This window comes from Corvus brachyrhynchos, unplaced genomic scaffold, assembly GCF_000691975.1.
Source record: "Corvus brachyrhynchos isolate BGI_N302 unplaced genomic scaffold, ASM69197v1 scaffold26, whole genome shotgun sequence".
In the NCBI taxonomy this organism is placed as follows: domain Eukaryota; kingdom Metazoa; phylum Chordata; class Aves; order Passeriformes; family Corvidae; genus Corvus; species Corvus brachyrhynchos.
This window is the reverse complement of record NW_008239324.1, coordinates 9,901,779-9,913,494: the sequence shown is the minus strand read 5'-3', so window position 1 is coordinate 9,913,494 and position 11,716 is coordinate 9,901,779. Positions and strand designations below refer to the sequence as shown.

Here is an 11,716-nt window from a genome sequence, read left to right as displayed (position 1 = left end):
TCTTTCCCTGTACATAAGAGGAATTTTACAGCTGGGGATGGTTTCTTTTCTCTTAATTCTAAGCTTTCTTTTCTCAACATTTAACTTAAAAAGCTTTGACACTTTTCTCAAGTAAAGCCTTCTAGTGTTCATGTGGTTCTGACTGATGTTTTTTTACTGCTTCTCCTTTCTCTTTACAAGCTGTTTTTCCTGCATCATTCCATCAAACACTTGTGCTAAAGTAATACTCTACAAAGCCTCTCTGTCTGCACAGCCGGGGAGCCCTTGCATGTGCCTTTGTTTTGGGCAGTGTCACGTGTAGGTGGCTTGGTGAAGGCTCCCAGTGTTTCAGGTACCTGGATCAACAAAGGGGCTTAATGACTTCTCGCTTTCTGAAACGGGGGACAATGCCAAAGCCCCCCATTTCAACCTACAGCAACATTATCAGCAACACAATGAATTACTAATAATAGCTACACAAAGCCAAACATTTCCTGGATGTTCTTAAGTGAGTCTTTAATCCCCTTTTTTCCTCTTTTACAGACGCTTCATGTGTTCTGAATACTACACTGATACTCCGGGAAGTTCTCATCCTGAGTTACATCCAGTCTGGTAAAGCCAGCTGAAAATACTCTTTTGTACATGTTCAACTAGTGCAGTATTTTGGGCATGGTTATAGGTTAATCTGCTTTTTAACACAACAGCTTTGACAGCAGTATCTCCTGCTACAATTAGAGTAGTGTGAATGTGCTTTAGCCAGGATGGCTTTACCCTCCACAGGGAGGCCTTTCTACTGGCAAAGTACTTCATTGATTACCTGCCTATGTACAGTTAAAGAAATGAAAATATGATCTACTGGTATCAGCAGCAGCTCAGCTATTTCTAATGATACATTCTGTTTTACTTTTACTGAACCAAATTATCTACTTTCTTTTTTTTTTTTTTTTCTTCCCACACAGGACTTCAATACATATTAAAAAAAGAGGAGACTTCTGCTTTTGCAGCTCATATGAAACATATTTAAACAGTACCTGCAAGAGATTAGGAAACATTTGTCAAAGTTCTCAACACTCACAATGAGTACAGCTTATTAGTGCTACCTTTAGAACAGTTGTTTTATTTTATTTCACAATGAAACCTATTACAAATCCTCTTCAGGGGAAAGAAAAAAAAAATCAAAGTAACTTGTTTTGTCTTCAGGAGGAGTTTTGCTCCCCTGCAAGAACAATCAGCACAATTAGATTCCTAATAAGACTGTGATATTATGTGGCATTGCTGTTGGACAGATTTTCTAGTGAGTCATACATGAGATTTTTATTAAGTAAGAAAATAGACAAATATGAAAACATCCTTAGGTTTTAGATCACAAAGACAAGAAATACTTCCTTTAAGCAGGTGTGCCTTCCTGGGCAGCTGCTTAAGATTAGTAAATTACAAGCTCAGGATTTTTTTCTTAAATATGGCTAAAGAATAAACTCTTTAGTCTGGCAAGTTGGAGTCAAACTGCCACAATGAGCACCTGTTGAGAAAGCCCATTATTTGAAGCTGGGGGTTCTGGGTGAAAAGATCACTGTGAATTAATTTTGATTGCTTCACAAAACTCTCCATAACAAATGGTCTCTGACAAGTGTATCAGGGGACTTCCATGTGAAGGGGAGAAAAAAAGATTTTGTTTCTAGGAAGGTAACATAATCTCTGCAGTGACATTAAAACACACCAGTGGCTGCACTGGCTCGAATCTCTCTTCTGAAACAGATTGTATTTGCTAAGGTTACCAGGTATTAGGTTTTGAAAGAGGAACAAATGATTTAAAAATCTTATCTAAAAAGTTAGCTAAAAAGAATAAGGCCAGAGATCCATGAATCCTGAACTGTTAAGGCAGTTATTTGCTTACAAGTTTAATCACAGACACATATCAGGGTGTTCTGGATTGCTATATGCATTGCCAAAAAGGAGGAGGAGGAGAAAAGAATAAATCAAAACAAAGGTTTTACAGTTGACTTAATAAATCAGCAGCTTTCTTGTATGTGTTAACTCCAATAGTAAGTTAAAGTAAGGATAATAAAAGTATCTGGCAAATGCTTCTCTTGCTTGGTACACAGACTATTGAACGAAACAGTGTCTCTCTGATAAGAAGTTTCCATCCAAAATATGCAACAGCACTACCTGTCTGTCACCCCCTGATTAAATCTATGGCCAAGCTTACCATCTGTTTGTGCAAATGAAAAGTGTAATATTCCACCAACTACTCTGCATGACCACTTTACTTAAGGGTTTCCTGCAAGTGATTTTTAGTTCAGCCAGGACTTATTTTTAGAATAAAAAGAACCACCAGAAAGCACTATGCTTTTAGCTAATAATCATGATCCAGTCGATTTTATGCTTCATTTGTCAACTCTTAGCCATTAATTTTACATGAATTACAACTTCTGATTCCTTCAAAACAGTGTAAAAACTATATCCATATGAAGATAATAAAATGCTCATAATGACTTCCTTTTTTATGTGTGTTCCGTTTTTAAGGCAACCTGAATTATATCATCTTCAGGATATTAATTGCACCTACACAAAAATTTAGATGTGTCTGTATTCATATGGGTACCAGAGGCTTGTGTCAGAAAAATCTCTGCAGCCATAATAAAGTCAGATTGGGGCCACATAGTCTGATAGATAAAGTAAGAGAAGAATTCTGAATAAATCAGATCCTGCACTTAGTTAATTCATGGTATAGGTAGGAATCAGTCTGGTATCAGACCACCAGCCATATAATCTTTCCAACTTTTGCAGTATCTCTGTCATACTACAGAGCACATGATGGCCACCCGAAGAAACAAATACTGATGCTCTATTTCTTTCTAAAACCCAGACTGATATATTGTCTTAATCCCAGAACAGAGATATTAGAAGAAGTCTTCAAGCAGTGGTGCATTGCTGTTGCAAATAAAACTGATAATCTGACCTGTTCAGAATTGAAAGTAAACTCTTCATTGAAAAAAATGTATGTCAGCTCCATTTACCTGCACCTGCCTTTGACAACAGCACGGTCCTGCAGCCCTCACGTTCAGATCCTGCCCCCCCAGAACTTTCCCAAAGATGGATGCACAAGGGAGGAACTGACTGCACAGACATTGCCTGGTATAAACTACTTCTATTTGAACAATTTGAGGGCTTCTTCCACCCAATTTTCTTTTTTATTCAACCTCAGCTATCCTACATAACTCTTAAAATTATCATATATATCTCTTCAACCAATAGATTTATTCTCTTGTTAATTCCATTATTCATCTAATCTAAGGCATGAAACAATGGGTAAAAGTGAAAAAAAAAATCCCATAGAAGCTGTTTTATCTTAAAAGGACAGAGGAAAAGATGAAATCTTTCTAATAATGCCCCTGTGATTCTATTATAGCACATTAAAAACATCACACACAGAGAAAAGTATGAGCAGTGGGAAATATGTAATATATCTCTTGCTTTCTTTCTTCATGTCACCAAAATAAACTACAACTTTCCCATTTTGGAAAGTTCTTCCTTAAATTAATAAAATCTGTCACTTTCCATAATGGTTGATTTGAAGAAAGTCCACAGGTGCAGTATTCTGTTGTTCACAGCTTGGGAAGTCAAGGCTTATAATAAAAAGCCCTCTGTGTTATGGTCCTCCTTCCCCATCAATTCACATCAAGTATTATTAGAATCATCTGCCACCTCAGTAGTGCTTCCTCTGTGCTCAAACTGCAGAAGCAACAATGACATTTTACTGCTCTGCAGGTGCTGCTGTGTGTGGTCATAGACACAGAAGTGTGGCCTGCTATTGTTCTCCAGCAGCACTTTGATCTCAAATACAAAAAGCCACAGAGCTGCCTGCCCTATTCATTCTTATGCTGGGCTGATACCAAGTGCAGAGAGAAAGAAGAGGTGACAAGAGCTGGGCAATCCATAATATTTATTTCAACAAATGCTTCAAATCTTTTTAAACATCATAAGAACATGGCTCATTAAACTACAACAGCCTTGAAATTGTGTTATAAAACCACAAAACAAAAATCAATACTTCTGCTGAAAAGGAGGTAATGAAATATATCGAGTTGGTTGAAAAGTGGTTTGTATGAATCATAATATTATTATGTGCACATCGCTTCTGCTCCCAATACTTAAAGTTAACAAACTAGGGAGTGTTTTCTATCCCATCACTTAAACAGGTGCTACAAGGTGGTATTTATCAGTTATTTTCCAGACTTGATCCTCCTGCCATAAATAATGCTGGGATACAGGAGGCTTAGTAAAAGATCAATCCAATGCATATTTACTACCTGAGCTTCAGCTGTTGTATTATTTCACAGTCTGATCAATACCGTGCTCCACAACAGAAGGGAAAAAGCCACAACATCACCTTGATGAGTCACGGTAGGTTTATTGCTGAGCCAGAAGGAGGTAACATTTCTGATTTTATAAAGGCTAAATTTGGTTAGCAGCATTTGACCGCTATTAAATAGTTTAACTCTCCATTTCAAGTCTTTTGCAGTGACTTGTCCAGATTTTCAGCAGTTACATAAACTCTTCTGGAATCAACACTCCCTCTGCTGAAACAAAATCCTGTGAAGTATTATTTAGAACTCTCTCATTTATTTTAAACTGGGGTTATTGGTCTGAATGTGAATTCAGGGAAATCTGGTACTTAAAAGTATTTTGACACTGACAAACAATAATGGCATCGATATTTTTCTCAAGAAAAATCAACTATAAATACATAGAAACAATGAAGAACAGAAGGAAGAAGAGACTGAATAGTAACTGAGACTAACCAAAGGTTCAGCAGCTACTAATAGCCACTGTACTCTCACCCTCCTCAGAAATAAACCCCCAAATCTGCCAAACTCTGTTTGTAATGTAATCAGAAGAGAGCAAAAGCTTCCCATACTGAAATTAATTCATTCGAAATGACAGTGCTATATCCACACCGGTCTTTCAAGATGAAATAAAGAAGCAAACTATATATCAAAAATCAATTGATGGAGGGTGGAGGGAACTAAAAGCAGAGTGCTTAGATTAACTATTTCCACCACAAGAGAAAATGCATAATATTAACTAGAGTCCAACCTGGGCTCTGGGAAGAGAGGAATAAAACAGAGCATAACCTGAAACTTCTGTACATCTGATTTGCTGAAGAGAAACAAGGTCCTTGATTTGGAAAAACTCATCCAAAACACTTTCATAGTTGCCACAGCTGTAGCCAAAACCTTTTTTGCACATCCCTTCTTATACTGTGAATATTAACAGGGCAGATTGAGCCATTTTACTGCACCTCAGTCATTTCAAAGTCTCCTGTACCAGAAATCTGTCCTAATAAATGCATCTCCAAGCCATCATTTTAGACAGTTATGGTGGCACTGGGAAGACTCGAGATGTCCACTCACCATGAGAGAACAAAAGCTTAGTTTTATACTCCAGCAGAAAAATCTCACTTTCTGCAGCCTGCAAGCTTCTAATCTCAGCTGGGGGATGGTTCTGCAGAAGCTGAGGAAATGCCATCCTGTAAATGAACATCTCAACTTCCCTTTGGTGTGCAAAATGAACTGGCTTCTCCAATTCCAGCAGGGAGCCTTTCCAAATTATGCTTTGATTTTACTACTTAACAGGAGGAAGAGAAAAGGTGCTACAGCTGGTAGCTACTGATATTTAATCTTACATTTATTTTTACTTTATTGTTTTCTATAAATAGTCTTGTCTTTCACCAGCTCTACCGCTGTTAGAACCTTTTCCAGTAACTGTCAACATTACATAGAGCCTTAACCCCTAAGAGAGAAAGAAAGAAATGAGGGGGTGGAAGACAAGAGACAACTACTAATCCTGAAGAGAGACATATCACTTCATCACAGGACTCCCTGCTACTTCAGAGCCTTCTACAGTAACCAGCTGTACAATAATTTCATTTGCTTAAGGTCTAATCTCCCCAGAATGTTATTTGGAAATGCAGCAGGCTGGATTTGACCCTCTACAAAGAGCTAAGAGTGTACTGCATACATCCCCCCACAGCCACATCCCATGTCAGCTACGGGCACCTGACAACATCCTGGCTCCATCAGCACATTGCCCCCGCCACTTGTATACATAAAAACTAACCACACAACAGACTAATTTATTTCCTTTGATAGCACTAAAAAAAATCATTACTTTTTGTGGGGAAACTGTTGTCCAGAAGGGCAGGAGGCAGTAAGATGATCTCAGTGGGTTTGTCTAGGATGTCAGCTGGTAACTGTCCACTGTCATGGGACTTGGGCCATGATTTTAAGTTACTTTGTGTCAACACATTTTAACAGCTTGATTATTAGACAGGGTAGAACTCTCTAAAAAACATGACTCTTTGGAATGGTTTAAATTGAGCATTGTATAAATTAGAATAGCAAAATAAACCATTGAACAAGCTTCAAACTTAGGCCAAATTGCAAAAAGAGGTGAGGGGCCAGGGAGTTGGAAATTGCTGGCCATATTTTTCTTGTTGATAATATTTTCAATATCTAATTTTCAACTAAAAAGTAAGTCATTCAAGATGAGCAGTAGAGCATCAGAAAATATTAAAGACTGGCACCAAAACCAGCAGCAGCAGAGGACTCCAATTTGCACAGTTTATTTCAGCGCACTCTCCACTACACCACACTGGCCAGGAGCCCTTTCACATCACCCTGCCTCACACACTACCCTCAAACAAACCAGAAGGTCACTAAGGCAACAAGTCTGGCCCTAAACTGTGACACTGTATATTATCCAGCATTTTTCTTTTGATTAAAAATGACCTTTACAATTCTGCTTACTCTTTCTTACCATTTTCTTCATATATGGCCTCTCATATAAAGAGAACTGATTACCTGAATCTGTTATCTGTGATAAATATCACAGAACTAGAAATCAGCTCTGGGTAGCTGTTTGCAAGACAGCAGTGCAATCACTATTTCCTTGAACTGTTCCCAAGAAAGGGACATCTTGTCTACATGGAAAATTTTAAAAGATCGTGGCTACATCCAGAAGTTCAGCAAAAATACAGTATCTCTTGAGACCTTTTGCAAAATCTAATGTTTTGATCATACAAATACAGTGAAAATGTAAGCGTATATAATACAGGATTAACTTCTGAACTTCATCTATTAAGTAGCAAATAACGTACTGAGGTACCAGCAGAGAACTTCCAGATGTTCCAGTAGATGATGAAATGCAAAATAGCTGTGTGTTGGCTATTTTATAACCATTTATGTTCCCAGAGAGTAGCCATGTATGATATACACACATTGTAAAAGACCAGTGAGAACAGTTTCCTATCTAAATACCCAAAATAAGCAAAAATTAAACATAAGGAACTGCTGTTAGAGTCATTTTACAAAACACATCAGGAGATTGGAGCAACTGGCTGAGGTCACACATGCTCAGAACCAGAGATGAAACTTCCACTTCCTAAATTATCCCCTTGCATTTTAACCACAAGCAAACTATCCAGATAAGCCTCTGAGGTTCCAAATCACTCATAATTAAAATGTTAATTTTAATTAAAATTAAAATTCCATTCAGCAGCGCTAACAAAAAAGGAATGTCAGTACATCAAGCTAGTGCATCCTGAGAGAATGAAAACAACAAAACCATAGGTTCAAACAGCACTGATGCAGGAATTAAATTCAAGTATTGTTGTTAACTTTTCATTTTCACTAATGGCTTTTAAGAAAGCCAGACATTTTTCCTCAGTCCATTTTACCTTTTCTCTCCATTTGACAAATATTGATTTTCATTTCCTCCAAGTTTAAGTGCATTGAATGCCACTGTGACTAGTTTGTTTGCTTTTTTGTTTGTGTCCCAGCTTTATTGAGGATGCCAGCATGAATGCCTACAGCTTTCAAAAGAAGGAATTGGTTTAATAACTTCTTAAGATCCAGGAGAGAACACAGGGGCCCAGTCTACTTTTTGTATAGGTCATGCAAGAAAAGTGACTCTGGGTGCCCATCTGATGTCAGTAAGGAGACTGCTGAAGTAAGAGCCTTGGTGTTTTAAGCTGTTACTGCTGTGCTCTGTCACAACAGGACAAATTATGGAGTGTTTTCCCCCCACTTCAGTGCAAATTTAGACATACTTCAGTGGCATTTAAGCTAAGCCTATTTTGTAGGCAGTTGTCCCTTTAGGAGTCTTGGTTTGGAAGGTAACACCTCATGAAATTATAGCTCAAATGAGCTGTAGCTTTATGAATTCTTTTCTGCCTGACTCACAGATACACAAGTTCAACCTCCTTTTGTAAAATGATCTCCTTAAGCTCTGCAAACCTGCCCAGTACATTTTGGACTCTTTCCTATCTTAAATAAGGAACCAAATAAGAACTCACTCAGTCTTTGCAGTGATATGAATGGAGAGTGCTTATGAGACCTATTCTGCCCATTCAAATATGGAAGGGGGATAAATCTCAGTGGACAGGCATAAACATCTGGTCTGAAAGGGAAAGAAATAACACCTTAAACAGCACTACAGAAATTGTCTGTGCAGCACTCAGGCATTCTTCAAAGCTAGAAGCCAAAATAAGTTCAGCTGACTTAAGCAGGGGGTTAAGTTGATTTATGTGTATCAGCACCAGAGGTCTGTGCTGGTGTTAAGGGTTCCCCACAGCTGAGCTAGCTGGCGATTTAACCATCACAGACAGCCCTGTTCTCAGCACCAGTTCTGACACAGGTTGCTGAGAGGACTCAGTATTCAGCCTAGACAAGTAAATAGACACATAAACCTCTGAAGTCTGTTCTGTCTCTCTCAACATAGTTTGCTATTCTGTGGATCCTCTAATCAGCAGAAAGGTAGGGGTTCACATGGATGCACGTTTAGTACTGAACACGATTATCCACTTAGTTATTGTACATATGAAACAAACGTTAGTGTCATTATGTATTAACTGACATTTTAAAATCCTGATGAAAGTAAAGCAATTTAGAATTACTCACTGCTAAAACAGGCAGTGCTTTGAAAAAATTCTTAACATCATTCATCCAATTGGTCTTGCTGCCTCCACTTTGGAATTATTTTTAATAAAAAGGATGAAGAAAAAGAAAGTAGTGATGACTGGGGTTAAATCCATTATAGTGTGCCAGACCACTCCATTTTTTTTGCTTTCCATATTCAATTCTAAATAGTTCTCATGTTGCACCACCTGATGCCAGGTGCTTCAGGGCTTCTGCTACACCCACCTGACATTGTGATGCTGCATTTTTAAGACCTTTAAATAATGAAAATAGACCTTTGCACTTCAGCATTGTGCTGGTCAAGAGAGCTGTCTGTACAGATGATGTGAATGCCTGCTAACGTGGAGAGACTTCTTACTTTTGAGATGAAATGACACCAGAAGTTTCAGGGCTGATCTTTCCAGAGAGAACCTTCCTTATTAGCACAGGTGACCAAGTATAACATGGGCATGGACATGTTTTTGGTGCCCATCTAACCTGTCCTTAAAGTTCTTTCCAAAAGTGATAGTAACTTCTGAAAATTAAGAGCTAGCAGTTGGGGTTCACTAATTAACTGCTATAAAAAGAATGATGGCATCACTTTCTTACTTTGCAGCTCTCCAGTGGGTGTTCTCACAAGTGCACTGTGTGTTCTGAGTCTTACAAGATGTTGGCCTCACTTGCCACACAGAGCATTGCAGAGAATGACTTCAACCCTCATGGGCATGTTCCTCATCAGCTCCTGCAGTGCTATGCAGACTTGAGCACTAAAGAAAATTCCTCTTTCCTAATCTCCTGTTTTCACTCTACTGCTACCCATGTCATTGAGAAACTTTGCCTCTTAAGAAATTTAGCTTGTAGATAAAAAAAAAAAGTCTAAATTAAGACAGAAAAAATGTAAACCAAACTTGTGGTAGGAAAAAACAATAATATAATTGGAGCCAGAAACATCATTTTAATCACTATCATTCCTACACCTCATTACCTGTAAAATATTTCAGCCACCGTATGTGGTTCAGGGCATCCTGGTATCCCATGTCCCTGGAAGAAGATCTTCCCCGGAAGGAATCACCATGCACTCACCATCTTCCAGGCATCAGGGTAACCTTTCCAATATTAAGTGCAACCTGGATGTAAAACCCAGAAATATCAAATCAGAAAATCATAAACACAGCTGTCAGTAACTGTTCTCAGCTGAAGTTCCATACTTTCCAACTATTTATGGTCTTTCCTACTAAGATTAGTATTTTCAGGCCTCTACTCCTCAATGTTTTGTCTAGAGATACGTATTTATATAACAGACTGTGTTGTAGGTGAAATCTTTAAGTCATTATATTTTGACTCGGCAGTTAGCAGACATAGTGCTTCCAGCTTGTATAAATAACTGTACCTACTTATTTGAAAAACATTATTTTAACTTCTGTCAAGTTCACAAGAGAGGGAAACCAAATTTAAAAATGTTATTTTGATTGGGAAAACAAACAAACAAACAAACACCAACCAAACAGGAACAAACCTGGAGAACTACTGATCACTGACAGGGAAACAAACCTGCAGAGCTATGGGACGCTGGCAAGGAGACAGCAAAAAAGAACTGTCATGCTACAAAGTCACACTTTCTCCTGCCAATTAAAGCTGGCCTCCTGCAAAGACACAACCAGGTAGCTTGTGACTTCAGAACTCTCAAAAGCAGGAAGCGTGCCCCAAAGAAAAGGTCAAAACAAGCAGCAACCCTTGCATTTTTCTGGTCAGCAAACATTCTTCACAAAGCAGGAACAAACAGAGGTATTTGTTGCCCGCTGCAACTGGGAGGGATTGCAACTTGTGCCTACGTCCGAAACCACAGCCCAGGCTATGAAGAAACACCGAAATTCAACAGGCTTTTCCCGGAGAAAAGGGTTTAGGATTTGGTCGTCATCCCCACACGAAATAAGCCGGGAAATTTGTTGCTTCCTCTCTCTTCTCACGCCTGCCTGGCCAATACGGAAACTTCCTTCCTGCCCATCCCATGTGCTGCCCCGATTCTCTCTCTCCACTCCGCCGGTATCGTGGGTCCTTTTGACGAGCCCTTCACTCCGTCAGCCCCGCTACATCTCCCCGGTGTGCCCCGTGAAGGTGAAGCGAGCACCCGCCGGGCTGCTCCGCGGCCGGGCACCGCGTCCTCGCTTCCTTGGCCCGCTCCGGCATTCGGGGAAACCCCAAATTCCCTGGGCTGGCTGCTGGCAGCGGTGCCCGGCGGGAGGGGCAGCTCCGCGGTGTCCCGGCCAGCACGGTCCTGCGGCTCCGCTGCGGGCTCTTCCCAAGCAGGGAAGTTTCGCACGCCACTAGTCCCATTTTAAAATAAATCACGTCTGTTTCTGGGTGAAGAAAATTACTCGGGATGATTAAATGATTGCGCTGAACGATCGCTAGCGCTTAAGAGAAAGAAGAGAATACCAACCCACCCCGAAAAAAAACCTCTATTCTTCAATAAGGATTAATTCAGTGCCTGTGAATAGGAAACGCTGCGCTGGGTAATTGCAGCGAGGTAGCGCGGCTCCCAGCTGCGAGGCGACGCGGGCACCTTTGTGCGCTTGCCAGGACAGCTCCGGGGAGAGGTAACTTCCCCCGGTCCCCACGGTCTGGTGTCGAGTAACGGGAAATTTAACATTCCGCGTTTCCAGAGCAAATTATTCCCGCTCCCGCCCCCCCACTTCCCCTCGCAGGAGACCAGCCGGGCGCTCCGCCTGACCCCCGCCTCTGGCCCCGCACCCTACGGGCACAGGGACGATGTCCCCGCC

The 11,716-nt window shown here is 40.1% G+C and overlaps 1 long non-coding RNA gene across 1 annotated transcript in view; it reads right to left on the bottom strand.

Annotated features, from left to right (window-relative positions):
• The window catches only part of LOC103620312, a 193,049-nt gene extending 181,839 nt beyond the window's left edge, over positions 1–11,210 (bottom strand). Inside the window, exons 1-2 of the long non-coding RNA XR_001864167.1 lie at positions 10,488–11,210; positions 9,922–10,063 (exon numbers count right to left, since the gene is read on the bottom strand). This is a non-coding gene — a long non-coding RNA (uncharacterized LOC103620312). The remainder of the gene's footprint in view (positions 1–9,921; positions 10,064–10,487) is intronic.
• Between the last annotated feature and the right edge of the window lie 506 nt (positions 11,211–11,716).